Here is an 18088-nt window from a genome sequence, read left to right on the forward strand (position 1 = left end):
TCCAAGGGACTCTCAAGAATCTTATCCAACACCCCAGTTCAAAAACATCAATTCTTTGGTGCTCCACTTTCTTTATAGTCCAACTATCACATCCATACATGACTACTGGGAAAACCATAGCATTAACTAGACGGACCTTGTTTGTGAAGTAATGTCTCTGCTTTTTAATATGCTTTCGAGGTTTGTCATAACTTTTCTTCCAGTAAGTAAGTGTTTTTTTAATTTCATGGCAGCAGTCACCATCTGCAGTGATTTTCAAGTCCCCAAAAATAAAGTCAGCCACTGTTTCCACTGTTTACCCATCTATTTGCCATGAAGTGATAGGACCGGATTCCATGATCTTAGTTTTCTGAATGTTGAGTTTTAAGCCAACTTTTCCACTCTCCTCTTTCACTTTCATCAAGAGGCTCTTTAGTTCTTCTTCACTTTCTGCCATAAGGGTGGTGTCATCTGCGTATCTGAGATTATTGATATTTCTCCCGGCATTCTTGATTCCAGCTTGTGCTTCTTCCAGCCCAGCGTTTCTCATGATGCACTCTGTATATAAGTTAAATAAGCAGGGTGACAATATGCAGCCTTGACATATGCTTTTCCTATTTGGAACCAGTCTGTTGTTCCATGTCCAGTTCTAACTGTTGCTTCCTGACTTGCATACAGGTTTCTCAAGAGGCAGGTCAGGTAGTCTGGTATTCCGATCTCTTTCAGAATTTTCCACAGTTTATTGTGATCCACACAGTCAAAGGCTTTGGCATAGTCAATAAAGCAGAAGTAGATGTTTTTCTGGAACTCTCTTGTTTTTTGATGATCCAGCGGATGTTGGCAAATTGGTCTCTGGTGCCTCTCTCTTTTCTGAAACCAGCTTGAACATCTGGAAGTTCACAGTTCACGTACTGCTGAAGCCTGGCTCAGAGGCTTTGGGGCATTAATTTAATAGCCTGTGAAAGGAGTGCAATTGAGCGGGAGTTTGAGCATTCTTTGGCATTCGCATTTTGGGACAAGTCCAAAGTCTTGCTAATTACCTCACTCTTCCCATCTTCTCCCAAGTGTGATCTCAGTGCTTAATAGGTTTACCTTTCTAATATTTGCTGAATTAAACATAAAAATTCACAGGAGACTTGTCCATAGACCAAGACTCTGATTCCCTGTGTTCACTGAGGACGCCAGGCAAGGGGGTTAATTTGACAGGCTGGCCCAGGGTCCTCAGGAGTCCCAGTAGGCATGAAGTTGTATTCTGTGGGACCCTCCCTCTGGGGTGACTGGATCCTCTTGTTCCCACTGGAGGGGGCCTCCATGACCCTTTAGAGAAGGCTGCAGTCCCAAAACAGCCTGATGGCACAGATGCTTGTTGAGGGGCTACAGCATCCATGACAGTGGGGGACACAGGGAACCACACATCTTCTCATGGGGGCCCCTCAACAGGCACCACATTTCAGAAACTTTTTGTGGAAAAGATGTTTTAGCTGAAGAGGGTTAACAGCAGCAGGTATCTGTCCATCACCAACGGCCAGAGTTTATTCAAACTCTTCCATTGAGTTGGTGATGCCATCCAACCATCTCATCCTCTGTTGTCCCCTTCTCCTTCCACCTTCAATCTTTCCTAGCATCAGGGTCTTTCCAAATGAGTCAGCTCTTCTCATCAGGTGGCCAAAGTTTTGTAGTTTCAGCTTCAACATCAGTTCTTCCAATGAATATTCAGGACTGATTTCCTTTAGGATGGACTGGTTGAATCTCCTTGCACTCCAAGGGACTCTCAAGAGTCTTCTCCAACACCACAGTTCAAAAGCATCCATTCTTCAGCACTCAGGTTTCTTTATAGTCCAACTCTCACATCCATACATGACTACTAGAAAAATCATACCCTTAACTAGACAGATTATTGTTGGCAAACTAATGTCTCTGCTTTTAAATATGCTGTCCAGGTTGGTCATAACTTTCCTTCCAAGGAGTAAGCGTCTTTTTGTTTCATGGCTGCAGTCACCATCTGCAGTGGTTTTGGAGCCCCAAAAAGTAAATCCTGCCACTGTCGCTGTTTCTCCGTCTATTTTCCATGAAGTGATGGGACCAGATGCCATGATCTTTGTTTTCCGAATGTTGAGCTTTAAGCCAACTTTTTCACTCTCCTCTTTCACTTTCATCAAGTGGCTCTTTAGTGCTTCTATGCTCTGGTGTCACAAAGAATCAGACACGACTGACACATTGAACTGACTTCCTCTCAGTCTTTCAGTGGAGACCAGTCCTTCTGTCTTCCCATTTGCCTCTGCTTCTCTGAATTGAAGTGCATCAATTATCTATTATGGTCTTGAAGGGGTGATCATGTCGGGGAGCATCACTGTACAGTCTCTACCATAGTCAGCAGTGGGTGGGGGTGGGGTGGGGCTGGATTTGATGGACCACAAGTCACATCTTTCCTTAGGGTGTGCCAGTACCTATGGTGGGAAGTTCAGTGGTACCACGTCTGAAGCCAGATGTGAGGTAGAGACTTCCTTTTCCTAAGTGGCTTTCACTGTCCTATTGGGGGCAGTGTGGGATACCAAGTTTCCGGAACAGAAGCCCTGAATGTCAGGCCAGATATTGATGTGTTCCCTCAAGTATGTATGCTCACCTCTCCCCGCACTGCAACCCTTGCCACAGAGGACCAAGAGGAGCGTGTTCTGGTTAGAAAAATAACAAAAGGAGCAAATCTCCAGTCTGGCTGCTTACGGAGATCCAGGCTACCTCCAATGTGCCATCTGTGCCATCACCATCAGAAGCGTCGCCTGCCCTGCTTAAACATACCTTCTGGTCTGAGACCTCTTGGTCCCTCAAGGCTGATCACTTCCACCAGCTTCTGCTCTCCATGCCCTGTTGAAGAGGGGTGCTATTGGGCAGGTGAAGCCCTCATGTTCTCTGGACACATACTGGGTCATCTGCTATGGCAGTCTGGCCTCTATCAGAGACCAGGACTACTCCTGATACTCTGCCTATGTAAGTGCCCTGCATGAGCATGACCCCAGCTCTTCCACCCACATGCTGCCCTGGGCCAGACGCACCTCTCTTTCCTATATTCCAGCTGTCTGCCTGGTCATGGCAGCCCCTGCTCCAATGCAGATCTGCCTCGCGGACAAAGCAGGACATGTGTAAGAGTGGACAGTTGATGGGAAAACAGGCATCCACAAATGTGTTCTCAATCTGTCCTCTTCAATGTGGCTTGGGAGCAAGCCCCTGAGCACATGTTCCTGGAGGGGGAGTCCGGGTTCCCAAAGACATCCTGTTAGTCCACATAGCCCTGCAACCATCTAAGTGTGTTTCTCTTCTCTGTGTCAGACCCAGGACTTGTGTGTCCAATATATGCCTCGAACCACTCACACCCAGGGCCTATCTTTAACTGTGTAATCTCCCTTATATTCTGAGTCCTCTCCCACGGGCACACGTCAGATCTTGGGTCATCCTTTTCCCTTCATACCCTGTTCCCTGTGGATCTTTCTTTGAGAGTACGTTTGGGAATGTTTCTGCACTTTCCAACTAGTTTTTTGAGCTAATTGTTCTACATGTTGATGGATTCTTTTTATTTTTTTTTCATTCGAGTATATTTGATTTACCATGTTGTGTTTCAGGTGTACAGCAAAGTGATTCAGCTTTACATATACATGTCTTTGGGCTTCATATTTGGCTCAGTTGTTAAAGAATCACCCTACAATGAAGGAGATTTGGGTTCAATCCCTGGGTTGGGAAGATATGCTCAGAGGGACATAACGAGCCTCTCCAGGATTGTTGCCTGGAGAATCTCATGGACAGAGAGCCTAGCAGGCTACAGTCCATAGGGTCACAAAGAGTATGGCACATCAGAATCAACTGAGCTTGCACAGGCACACGTCCATATATCTATTCCTTTACAAATTCTTTCTTCATTTATGTTGTTACAGAATTTCTAGCAGACTTGCCTGTGGTTTTTTAGTAGGTCTTTGTTAGTTATCTATGTTATATATAGTGGTGTCTATATATATGTTAATCCCCAACTCCCAATTCCTTCCCCCGCCCCAACTTGGAATTTGGTAACCATTAGCTTGGCTTCTATGTAGATTTGTTTTTAATGTTCTTTGGGGGAGGCAGTGTAGTCATTTGAAGTCGTCCTACTTTTCTATTTTTGCTTTTGCTGCCTCTGCCTTCGGTGTCACATACATAAAATCACTTCTAAGACAAATGTTTACAACTTCTCCAGGATGTTTTCTTCTATTTCATTTATAGTTTCAGATCTTGCATTTAAATCTTTAATCAACTCTGAGTTTAGTTTTTTTATGTGATTTAAGGTAAGGGTCCTATTTCAATCTTTTTCATTCTGATTTCTAGTTGCCCATGGCAGGTAAATGAAGAGATGGTGAGGTGAAACTTAATCATGGTCATCTCAAGGAAGTAAAGAGTGACAAGCCTGTAGGAAAGGCACTGGAGTGAGGGACTTGGCCAGGAGCATGTAAAGTTTGGGGACTCCCACTTGATTCCCGCTGATAAGTGGATGTGATCCTGGGCAGATGCGTTCTGACCCTAGGCACATAGACTTGCTCTTGACCTCTGTCAATCAAGAGAAGCCTCTGGGCCAGCAGGATTGTGCACTCATCATGAGTCGATGGACACTGCTTTGGCTTTTTCATTTGGTGTCATGCAAATATGTTTTTTTTTATACAAAGACATAGAGCTCCTCTTGACTACTGATAAAATAAGCTTCTCATTTAAGTTCCTTTGACTTCTGATCCACTCTCTAGATTATGGGTTTTACTATATTTTCAAACAGATTCTTGGACATACTTGGCAGAAGAGAGTGATTCTCTCCCTTACAGTCTTACATAATCCAACTTCTGATAATATTTGATATTACCACCCTGTTGATTTCTAATCCATTTCCCTCTCTGGCATGCATTTCTGATAAGATACATACATAAAAACCTACCCGATATACTGCATGTAATGAACTGCAAGTGATTAGAGAACGTGAAAATATTAATACACAAGAGAATGATTAAGAACATTTCCTTGGGAGGTGACCACTCAGCTAGCCTCAGATGGTTGTTAGTTTCTGAGTCACAGAAGATAGGATGGACACAGGCATAGAGGAAAGGAGGTCTTAGGGAAATCATTGTATCAGGCAATAGAGGTTGTTAGGGACACAGCTAGACCAGTCAGTCGGAATTTATTCATAGCGAACCTGTATAAGTGGAAGTATAAAGAATTTCTACTACTCTTTGTGAGCGCTAATGAGCAAACCCCCCACCCTCATACAACACAGCGTTTGCAATAGGACTTTTCATGTTTGAATCACAATATACTGTTCTTTTCCAGGAGAGCTACAGATATCTGATATTGTTTAATTCTTGTTGATCTAAATGGATGTACCCTTTCTCAACCCATGACTTAGTGTTTAAGTTTTTCTCTTTTAACCCTAAGAGTCTTTGGATCCTTTTTAAACTCTATGCATCCTCAATTCTTTCTGGAAGGTGGCAGTTGATCCACGGATATTAAAATATATACCAGTGCTACTTTAGGGAAACAATGCCCTCTAACCTCCACTTTTGGTCCACCTCAGGACTTTCCTTATAGCTCACTTGGGAAATATTCTGCCTGCAAAGCTGTAGACATAAGTTCAAATCCTGGGTAGGGAAGCTCTGTTGGAGAAGGGATAAGCGACACACCCTAGCATTTTTTGGCTTCCCTTGTGGCAAAGTTGGTGAAGAATTCACCTTCATGTGGAATGCCTGGGCTTGATCCCTGGGTTGGGAACATCCCACGGATTAAGGAAACGTTACTCACTCCAGTATTCTGGCATGGAGAATTCCACGGACTGTATAGTCCATGGGGTCACCAACCATCGGACACAACTGAGCAACTTTCACTTTCAGCTCTTCGGGCCTTGTAATCTGTTACCTTCCCCTAACAGCAAGTATTTCAGTCAGTCCTACAGCAGGGCATTAAAGTGTGATAGTGTTAAATGGTGATAATATATACAGATCTTGGATCACAGCACCCACCTATCAGGGCTCTCTGTCCATATCATCCTGGTAGCTGCTTACCTGACTAATTTTCACAGGCAGAGTTGATAGTTCTCCCACTTCCCTTGAAAGGACAACAATCCCTGGGTCTCCTTCACTCTTAATGATTTTAAATCACATTCAGTGACTGACTTTGAATCATCAACTGTGTCTCCCAGGAGTTAAAATGCCAGAAAGATTTAACTAGGGAGTTGCAGTCCAGATAAAAGATATCGTAGCATTGACTTAAAATGTGAACTTAGCTATTTTGATGCTTATGGTGAAACTCTGTCTTAATTGTTTCTAAAATGTTCTCTGAAAACACACGGGATCCGCTCGTAGAGACTCTGCCTTATATATCTCCATATTTGATTGACTACTACTTGAAACTCTTCAAACACTTCAAAACTAAAGTTAACACCAAATTAAATATTCGATACTCTTCTTTTTAAACCACAAAAATTGTAGAACTTGGACTAAGAAAAGAGTTTATTGGGGAGGAATGGTTTATGACTGTAGTTATTTCAAAATACTAGAGTATGGTGATAAATATAAGGTCAGCTTTTACACAGTCTTAAATTAATACTTTTATCCAAAGTCTCTGTCCTGACTTCTCTGGCTGTCCAGTGGTTAGGACTCCATGCTTTCACTGGAAGGGGAACCGGTTCAATCCCTGGTCAGGGAACTGAGATCCCACAAACTGCATGGTTCCCTCCTCCCAAAAACATTATCTGTGTGTCATTATCCTGTTAGTCATCTGCACCGGGATTGGGCCACTTCCACTGCCCTGCCCTTGGGGACACACTGCTTCCACAAATTTGTTAGGATAACAGTGGTCAAATTGATATTTGTTCTGATGCCTCCAAACATTACTTTGATCTTTGGGAGTGCTCATTGTGGGTTTTATTTGTTTCACCATTTTGTGCTTCCTGAGCACCTTTAGCTGACAGCATAGGTGAGTGATGCAACAAAGCCCGTTATGACGTAAGTGGCCAGGAGGTGATTTATGCCTGCCTCACTCAGGGGAAGTATGACATTCACCACCCCCATGTGAAGCCCTCTTCTCATCTGGGTTCTGGCAATCTAGACTCTAATGTCACTCCACACCCCAAACATTGGCAGTAACACCGCACCACTACTCCTTGCCACTGAGATCAATTGTTAAGCAGGGTTATTTACCTTCAGTGCAGACTCCTGGCCCAGTCGAGACCTCTACTCTCTGGCTACGTGGGGACCTGAGGGTCTGTTCCCTCAGTTCTTGGTACCCCACAGTCCTTCCCACACAGGTGCCCACATCTTTTCTTCCTTCCCTCCCTTCCCATCAGAAAATTCACACACATGCAAATATCATCTTTTCACCAATTGATGTGTATTTTACTCACAGCCATCAGTTTACTATGTTAGTGTGAGAGTCAGTCTTTTCCTGGTTGGCCATTTCTAAGATAGCAGACCTCTGAAGACACATTTTTAAACTGTCTGACCTTTTCTATTCAGTTACTGGCTTCCCAGCTTGTACTTCTCCAGGGTCTCTCATTCTGGGGTGGCTGAGCTTATCTTCTCTTTTGATTATGCCTCATTTTTTGACTCTGCCTCATATTTTGTACTCTTTTCAGCTTTGATTCAGTTTCGTACTTGCAGAGGAACAGAAAAAACAGTTTGTTTTTATTGTTTCCTTCACTTTCTTCGACTGAGTGGCATATGATCGGATTTTCTTTCTCCACGTTCCTTTTAGAGATCTTCTGACTCTAATGGTCATATTCCGTGCTTGAAAGACAAGAGAAGAGTATTAGTTTTGAGGAAACGGTATAACATCTGAGTTGGAAGGGAGATGTTGTGAAAAAGGATGTGGGCTGATGAGGGCTTTTGTGGCAGGCAAGGGCAGTGTAGAGGTCTTGGGCAGCAAAGCCAATGGAGAACATGGGGAGCATAGATGGAATCATCTTACCTTCACACTTCCTCTGTAATTCTGTGGACAAGGGTTTTCTTTCGTCCTTTCACCGTTGAAGCACATCGCGTTGGAACTCTTCTTGACTGCCGTGGCTTCCTGGTTACCTTATGATGGTAGAATGATATGGCCTAACCCAAAATCTCTGCCTCTGACCTACCTATATATACCTTCTCAGGACAGTGATGGGCCACACCCTTCAAACTTATTTTTCCGCTAGGAACTCCCCCAGCCAATGGTGGCTTAGGGGTCTTAGACATCACAATGTACCCCTGTGCCCATCAACATGGGTTAGTGGGTGCTGAAGGAGGCCATACTACACTTTCTCACCCCTGACACCTCTGTGTGTCTGATTCTGGGGAGTGGTGATTCAGGGGCATGGTGTTTCTTCTCATGACCCTCAGACTTTCCTTCAGTGCCCTTTATTCTTTGGCTTATATGTCCCCCTTCAACACTCCTGCCTCCTCCATCCCTGTATGAACCTCTACCAAACACTTTTCACTCCAAATCTGTTCCTCAGAATCGGTTAGTCATTTCATCTTTTGAACACCCTCTTCCAATTGGGGGTTCTTGAGAGGCTTAAGAAACTTAAGAGCAAGCACTTAACATGGAAAAAGGTAATTAAGAATAGGTTGGATGTTTTTGCTACTCAAATGAGCTTTAGAGACCCAAAGATTTGGTGAATCCTCAGTCTGTTGCCCCAAGGTCTATACACCTTCTCAATAAAATTACACATCAAAGCCAAGATAGTCATAAATGTCTCCTCCACTAATATTGCTGGGGACAATTCAACTCTCATATTAAGTAGGGAAACTCAACTTGCCCCATCTACCAGAAATATATTCCCGAAAAAAAAAAAAAAAAAAAACTTAAGGTGCCCAAAGGCAAGAGTCAGATGACGAATGCACCACTGTCTCTTGACTGAATCACTTCCCAAGTGGTCCCTCATTGACAGGTATCATCAGGTAGGGCCCAATGTGGAGTTGACCTATAGCTGAGCAGGAGAAGTACCAGTAGGTATCTCACTGATAGTTGGTTGCTTATTGGCAGGGCCGAGCGATGCACTGTCCAATAGCTGGGCAAGACCTGTTGCTTAATAACAGGATATGGAGTAATAAGGCAAAGCAATGGTTACCTGCTAATGGCTGTACTCATGCTGCTCTGTTCCATAAGGATACATTGGGTCCAGTGTGCTTTAATCTTTTTCACTGACTCCTTTCCCACCGCAGATTTTGATTTCACATGCTTGTTTACCTTTGGTACATCATTCTTTTCATTGTATTCCCAGGCATGCAAGGCAGCAGTGCTTATCTATATGCCACTCCAACAGCTGCCACATGATTGCATGTGCCGCATATATTATAGCTAATATTTCAAAGCCAACAAGAATGACAAAGCCAGCCCACCTTGAGAACTACTTTGACAAACCTTAATCTCACAGGGATTCACATTCTATTCACAATGTAACAGAGAAAAGTGAGCACAGCCCTATGCAGTTATCCATTGATGTGCTTCATTTCACCCCACCCTGTTCCTAGGCAACAGGTGTAGCTCAGCCTTGCTTGGTGCCTCAGATGGCCCCAGTCACAAGCAGACAACTGTCAGTGAGTGACCATTTGTTGACCTGCTCAGCTATTGATCAGCACCACAGTGGTCCCTGTCCCCCAGTTACTCTCAGGAATGGAGTATTGGGGAAGTGATAAGGAAGGGTCGTGTAGTGGTCATCAGCTGGAAAGTGAGAGAAGAGGCAGATTCAGGCATTCATTTGGTGGGTCGGGAGATCACCCAGCCTTAGGCAGTGGGTGAGCTGGAGGTCCCAGGGAATAGACTGGGGATGACATCCTGTAGTGCTCCAGAGCCCTCACTAAGGCCCTTCAGTAGCCTTGGCCCAGCCCTTGAGGAGCGTTGAACCTCTCCCCCATCCCTGTCTCTGCAACCTCCTAACAGTGGCCATCTTCCTTGGCCTCAGTCTCTGAAATCTGGTCTCCTCACTTGGACAGCCTGCGGAGACAGGGCCTATTGTGTTGGGTGCCTGGCTTCATAAAGGATGCGAGCTGGGCAGAATGTGGGAACCTGCCCTGAAGCACCTGCCAAATGAGATCTGTTTCTGCTTTTCCAGGATGGGACATTTCAAGTGAAAGTTGTGCCTTGAGACTTTGCCCTCTCTTGACAGGGCAGGAATGACAGAAAATAACATTCATCTTGTAAAGATAGATAGGAACATTATTACCTGACCATGACATAACTTTAAGCACTAAGATGTGCCACCAAGAAGTCTGTAACAACTTAACACAACACTCTCTAATATTTGCTTTTAAATGTACTTAATTTAAAAAAAAATTAAGTTACTTTGGGTTCTTAGGCAAAGAGCCACCCACAACCTTGTATGACACTGTAATAAACCTTTCCCTGTTCCAAACTCTAACATTTACTTTTGATGGGCCTCATTCTGCATCAAGCACATAGAGGTGCATCTGAACCCAGTGCGGCATGTGGGTGGAAAAGCCGGGGTCATGCTCATGAAGGGCACTTACATAGGCAGCGTATCAGGAGAAGTCCTTATCTCTGATGGAGGCCAGACAGACACAGCAGATGACCCAGTATGTGCCCAGAGCCCATGAGGGCCTCACCTGCCCAATAACACCCCTCTTCCACAGGGCAGAGATAGCAGAAGCTGCGGGAAGTGATCAGCTATGAGGAACCAAGAGGTCTCAGACCAGAAGGTATGTTTAAGGAGGGCAGGAGACGATACTGATGGTGATGGCACAGATGGCACGTTGGAGCTAGCAAGGATCTCTGTAAGCAGCCAGCCTGGAGACTTCCTCCTTTTGTTATTTTTCTATCCAGAACATGCTCCTCTTGTCCCTCTGTGGCAAGGGTTGCAGTGCTGGGAGAGGGGATCCTACATACTTGTGGGAACACAGCCAGATCTGGCCTGACATTCAGGGCTTCTGCTCCAGAAACTTGGGATCCCACCAAGCCCCCAATAGGACAGTGAAAGCCACTGAGGAAAAAGAAGTGTCTGCCTCACATCTGGCTTCAGACATGGTACCACTGAACTTCCCAGCCATAGATGCTGGCACACCCTATCGAAAGGTGTGAACTGTGGTCCATCAAATCCAGCCCTACCCCCACCCCACCCCAGGCTGACTATGGTACAGACTGTACAGTGACGCTCCCTGATATGATCACCCCTTCAAGACCATAATAGATAATTGATGCACTTAAATTCAGAGAGGCAGAGACAAATGGGAAGACAGAAGGACATTTCAAGTGAAAGTTGTGCCTTGAGACTTTGCCCTCTCTTGACAGGGCAAGAATGACAGAAAATAACATCCATTTGGTAGAGATATATAGGAACATTATTACCTGACCATGACCTAACTTTAAGCACAAAGGATGTGACACCAAGAAGTCTGTAACAATTTACCATAACTGTCTCTGACATATGCTTTTAAATATACTTAACTGAAAAAGTTCAGTAACTTTGAGTTCTTAGGGCAAGAGCCACGCACATCTTTGTATGAATCTGTAATAAACCTTTCCCTGTTCCAAACTCTAACATTTAGTTTGATGGGACTCATTCTGCATCAAGCACATGAATTTGCAATTTCGATAACAACCATACTGTCAAGGGCTGACTTGGCCTCTATTAAACAACAGCAGAGACTGGCCATGTGGTCACAGTCATCCATAACATACCCAATGACTAGGCTTGGCTAAACTTTAGCCATGCTTCTCTCCTCTGAACTTCAGCTTTCCCTCACGCTTGAGCAAGCCCTAAGAGTCAGACAATTCTGACTCCTTTAACAGCTCATTCTAAAAATCAGCTCAGTACAGAAAGAAACACTTCATTTCACACTGCTCCATCATGCTGTCTGTTCATCCATCCCCACCTCTTTCCCCATCTCACACACACATACACACAGACACACACACACACAAACTTACAAACACACACATAGTTGCTGTGTACCCTCCTTATCTTCCATGTTAAGGAAATATCTTTTTCTGTTCCATTTTGAGACACGTTAAGAACTTGTGTTCAAAGCATTCTCCCTATAGCCTACAATTCATTTCATTTGTTAAGTTGTGTCCGACTGTATGAAACCCCATGAACTGCAGCACACCAGGATTCCTTGTCCATCATCAACTCCCAGAGCTTGCTGAATCCCAAGCCCATTGAATCCCCAATGCCATCCAAACATCTCATCCTCTCTCATCCCATTCTCCTTTGCCTTCATTCCTTCCTAGCATCAGGATCTTTCCCAGTGAAATAGTTCTTTGCATCAGGTGGACAAAGTACTGGAGTTGCAGCTTCACCGTCAGTCCTTCTAGTGAATAATCAGGACTGATACCACACGTCCATGGAGTGCTGGCTGCATTGGCTCAGGAGGGACTAGAGGAGCTACTCAACGTTCAAGGCCAGGAGTGGTGGCAGTGAGGAGATACACCTCGTCCAAGGTAAGGAGCAGTGCCTGCGCTTTGCTGGAGCAGCCGTAAAGAGATACCCCACATCCAAGGTAAGAGAAACCCACGTAAGACAGTAGGTGTTGCAAGACGGCATCAGAGGGCAGACACACTGAAACCAGAATCACAGATATCTAGTCAATTTAATCACACTAGAACCACAGCCTTGTCTAACTCAATGAAACTAAGCATGGACCTGTGGGGCCTCCCAAGTTGGCACGGTCATGGTGGAGAGGTCTGAAAGAATATGGTCCACTGGAGAAGGGAAGGGCAATCCACTTCACTATTCTTGCCTTGAGATCCGCATGAACAGTATGAAAAGGCAAAATGATAGAATACTGAAAGAGGGTTGCCCAGGTCCGTAGGTGCCCAATATGCTACTGGAGATCAGTGGAGAAATAACTCCAGAAAGAATGAAGGGATTGAACCAAAGCAAAAACAATATCCGGTTGTGGATGTGACTGGTGACAGAAGAAAGGACCAATGCTATAAAGAGCAATATAGCATAAGAACCTGGAAGGTTAAGTCCATGAATCAAGGCAAATTGGAAGTGGTCAAACAGGAGATGGCAAGAGTGAATGTCAACATTCTAGGAATCAGTGAACTAAAATGGAATGGAATGGGTGAATTTAACTCAAATGACCATTATTTCTACTACGGTGGGCAGGAATCCCTCAGAAGAAATGGATTAGCCATCATGGTCAACAAAAGAGTCCAAAATGCAGTAGCTGGATGCAATCTCAATAACTATAGAATGATCTCTGTTTGTTTCCAAGGCAAACCATTCAATATCACGGTAATCCAAGTCTATGCCACAACAAGTAACGATGAAGAAGATGAAGTTGAATGGATCTATGAAGACCGCTGAGACCTTTTAGAACTAGCACCCAAAAGATGTCCTTTAAGTTACAGTGGACTAGAATGCAAAAGTAGGAAGTCAAGAAACACCTGGAGTAACAGGAAAATTTGGCCCTGAAGTATGGAATGAAGCAGGGCAAAGGCTAATAGAGTTTTCCAAAGAGAACACACTGGTCATAGCAAACACTCTCTTCCAACAACACAAGAAAAGTCTCTACACATGGACATCACCAGATGGTCTACACGGCAATCAGATTGATTATATCGTTTGCAGCCAAAGATGGAGAAGCTCTAAACAGTCACCAAAACAAGACTGGGAGCTGACTGTGGCTCAGATTATGATCTCCTTATTGCAAAACTCAGATTTAATTTGAAGAAAGTAGGGAAAACCACTATGCCATTCAGGTATGATGTAAATCCAATCCCTTATGATCATACAGTGGAAGTGAGAAATAGATTTAAGGGACTAGACCTTACAGATAGAGTGCTTGATGAACTATGGACGGAGCTTCGTGGCATTGTACAGAAGACAGGGATCAAGACCCTCCCCATGGAAAAGAAATGCCAAAAAACAAAAGTGCTATTTGGGGAGGCCTTACAAATAGTTGTGAAAAGAAGAGAAGCAAAAAGCACAGGAGAAAAGGAAAGATATAAGCATCTGAATGCAGAGTTCCAAAGAATAGCAAGAAGAGATAAGAAAACCTTCCACAGTGATCAATGCAAAGAAATAGAAGAAAACAATGAAATGGGAAAAACTAGACATCTTTTCAAGAAAATTCGAGATAGCAAGGGAACATTTCAAGCAAAGATGGGCTCGATAAAGGACAGAAATTCTATGGACCTAATAGAAGCAGAAGATATTAAGAAGAGGTTGTAAGAATACCCAGAAGCACTGTACAAAAAAAGTATTAATGACCCAGCTACTCTTGATGGTGCGATCACTCACCTAGGGCCAGACATCCTGGAATGTGAAGGCAAGTTGGCCTTAGAAAGCATCACTACGAATAAAGTTAGTGGAGGTGATGGAATTCCAGTTGAGCTATTTCAAATCCTGAAAGATGATGCTGTGAAAGTGCTGCACTCAATATGCCATCTCATTTGGAAAACTCAGCAGTGGCCACGGGACTGGAAAATGTCACTTTTCACTCCAATCCCTAAGAAAGGCAACGCCAAAGAATGCTGAAACTACCGCACAATTGCACTCATCTCACATGCCATTCAAGTAATTCTTAAAATTCTCCAAAGCATGCTTCAGCAATATATGAATCATGAACTTCCAGATGTTCAAGCTGGTTATAGAAAAGGCAGAGGAATCAGAGATCAAATTGCCAACATCTGCTGGATCATGGAAAAAGTAAGAGAGTTCCATAAAAATATTTATTTTTGCTTTATTGACTATGCCAAAGCCTTTCACTGTGTGATTCACAGTAAACTGTGAAAAATTCTGAAAGAGATGTGAATACCAGAACACCTAACCTGCCTCTTGGGAAAGCTCTATGCAGGTCAGGAAGCAGCAGTTAGAACTGGACATGGAACAGACTGGTTCCAAGTAGGAGAAAGAGTACATCATGGCTGTATATAGTCACTCTGCTTATGTAAATTATATGCAGAGTGCATCATGAGAAACCCTGGGCTGGAGGAAACACAAGCTGGAATCAAGATTGCCGAGAGAAATATCAATAAGCTCAGATATGCAGTTGACACCACGATTATGGCAGAAAGTGAAGAATAAATAAAGAGCCTCTTGATGAAAGTGAAAGAAGACAGTGAAAAGTTGGCTTAAAGCTCAACATTCAGAAAGTGAAGATCATGGCATCTGGTCCCATCACTTCATGGGAATTAGATGGGGAAACAATGGTTGAGTTTATATTTCTGGGCTCCAAAATCACTGCAGATGGTGACTGCAGCCATGAAATTAAAGGAAGCTTACTCCTTAGAAGTAGAGTTATGACTAACCTAGACAGCATATTAAAAAGCAGAGACTCTGTGGGAGAGGGTGGGGTGATTTGGGAGAATGGCATTGAAACATGTATAATATCATATATGAAACAAATCACCAGTCCAGGATCGATGCATGATATAGGATGCCTGGGGCTGGTGCACTGGGATTACCCAGAGGGATGCTACGGGGTGGGAGGTAGGAGGGGGGTACATGATGGGGAACACATGTACACCTGTGGCAGGTTCATGTGGAGGAATGGCAAAACCAATACCATATGTAAAGTAATTAACCTCCTATTAAAATAAATAAATGTATATTAAAAAAAAGTAAAAAGCAGAGACGTTACTTTGGCAACAATGGTCTGTCTAGTCAAGGCTATGGTTTTTCCAGTGGTCAGGTATGGATTGAGAGTTGGACTATAAAATAGCTGAGCACCAAAGAATTGATACTTTTGAACTGTGGTGTTGGGGAAGACTCTTGAGAGTCCCTTGGACTGCAAGAAGATCCAACCAGTCCATCCTAAAGGATATCGGCCCTGAGTGTTCATAGGAAAGACTGATGTTGAAACTGAAGATCCAATATTTTCGGCATTTGATGCGAAGAGCTGACTCATTGGTAAAGACCCTGATGCTGAGAAATATTGAGGGAGGTGGAGAAGGGGACGACAGAGGAAGAGATGGTTAGATGGCATCACCAACTCAGTGGACATGGGTTTGGGTGGACTTCACGAGTTGGTGATGGATACGGAGGCCTGGTGTGCTGCGGTTCATGGTGTCGCAAAGAATCAGACACGACTGACAAACTGAAATGACTTTCTCTCGGTCTTTCAGTGGAGACCAGTTGTTCTGTCTTCCCATTTGTCTGCCTCTCCGAATTTAAGTGCATCAATTATCTATTATGGTCTTGAAGGGGTGAACTTGTGGGGGAGCATCACTATACAGTCTGTACCATAGTCAGTGGTGGTGGGGTGGGGCTGGATTTGATGGACCACAAGTCACATCTTTCCATAGGGTGTGCCAGCACCTATGGCTGGGAAGTTCAGTTGTACCAGGTCTGAAGCCAGATGTAAGGCAGAGACTTCCTTTTCCTCATTGGCTTTCACTGTCCTATTGGGGGCAGTGTGGGATCCCAAGTTTCTGGAGCAGAAGCCCTGAATGTCAGGCCAGATCTGGCTGTGTTCCCTCAAGGATGTACGCTCCCCTTTCCCAGCACTGCAACCCTTGCCACAGAGGGACAAGAGGAGCATGTTCTGGTTGGAAAAATAACAAAAGGAGCAAATCTCCAGGCTGGCTGCTTACAGAGATCCAGGCTACCTCCAATGTGCCATCTGTGCCATCATCATCAGTAGCGTCACCTTCACTGCTTAAACATACCTTCTGGTCTGATATCTCTTGGTCCCTCACAGCTGATCACTTTCCCAGGCTTCTGCTATCCCTGCCCTTTGGAAGAGGGGTGCTATTGGGCAGGTGAGGCCCTCATGGGCTCTGGGCACATACTGGATTATCTGCTGTGGCAATCTGGCCTCCATCAGAAATCAGGACTTCTCCTGATATGCTGCCTATATAAGTGCCCTCCATGAGCTTCACCCTGGCTCTTCCACCCTCTAGCCTCCCTGGCCCACATGCACCTCTGTTTCCCAGATCCTAGCTGTCTGCCTGGTCATGGCAGCCCGTGCTCCAGGGCAGATCGGCCACACAGAGTAAGCAGGGCGTGTGTAAGTGTGGGAAGTTGTTGAGTAAACAGGCATCCACAAATGCGGTCTCAATCTGTCCTCTTCATTGTGGCTTGGGAGCAAGCCCCTGAGGACATACACCTGGATGGGGGAGTGGGGCCTTCCCACAGACTTCCTGTTAGTCCACATAGCCCTGCAACCATCTAAGGGTGTTTGTCTTCCCAGTGTCAGACACCAGGACTTGTGTGTCCAATATATGGCTCGAAGCACTTACACCCAGGCCATATCTCCAACCGTGTAATCTCCCTTATATTCTTAGTCCTCTCACATGGGTACACGTCAGGACTTGAATCATCCTTTTCCCTTCATACCCTGTTCCCTGTGGATCTTTCTTTGAGAGTACGTTTGGGAATATTTCTGCATTTTCCAATTAGTTTATTGAGCTAATTGCTCAACATGTTGATCGATAATTTTATTTTTTTTCATTTGAATATATTTGATTTACCAAGTTGTGTTTCATGTGTACAGCAAAGTGATTCAGCTTTACATATACATGTATTTGGGCTTCCCAATTGGCCCAGGTGTTAAAGAATCACCCTGCAATGAGGGAGATTTGGGTTCAATCCCTGGGTTGGGAAGATATGCTCAGAGGGACATGAGGAGCATCTCCAGAATTCTTGCCTGGGGAATCTCATGGACAGTGGAGCCTAGCAGGCTACAGTCCATAGGGTCACAAAGAGTAGGGCACATCTGAATCAACTGAGCTTGCACAGGCACACATACATATATCTATTCCTCTACAAATTCTTTCTCCACTTATGTTGTTACAGAATTTCTAGCAGAGTTTCCTGTGGTTTTGTAGTAGGTCCTTGTTGGTTATCTCTTTTATATATAGTGGTGTCTATATATATGTTAATCCCCAACTCCCAATTCATCCCCCCACCCCAACATGCCATTTGGTTACCTTCAGCTTGGCTTCTATGTAGATGTGTTTTTGATGTTCTTTAGGGGAGGCAGTTTAATCGTTTTAAGTCGACCCACTTTTTTATTGTTGCTTTTGTTGCCTATGATTTCAGTATCACATACATAAAATCACATCTAAGACCAATGTTTACAACTTCTCCAGCATGTTTTCTTCTAGTTCATTCATAGTTTCAGATCTTGCATTTAAATCTTTAATCAACTCTGAGTTTAGTTTTTCATGT

Source organism: Bubalus kerabau, chromosome X, assembly GCF_029407905.1.
Source record: "Bubalus kerabau isolate K-KA32 ecotype Philippines breed swamp buffalo chromosome X, PCC_UOA_SB_1v2, whole genome shotgun sequence".
Classification (NCBI taxonomy): Eukaryota; Metazoa; Chordata; class Mammalia; order Artiodactyla; family Bovidae; genus Bubalus; species Bubalus kerabau.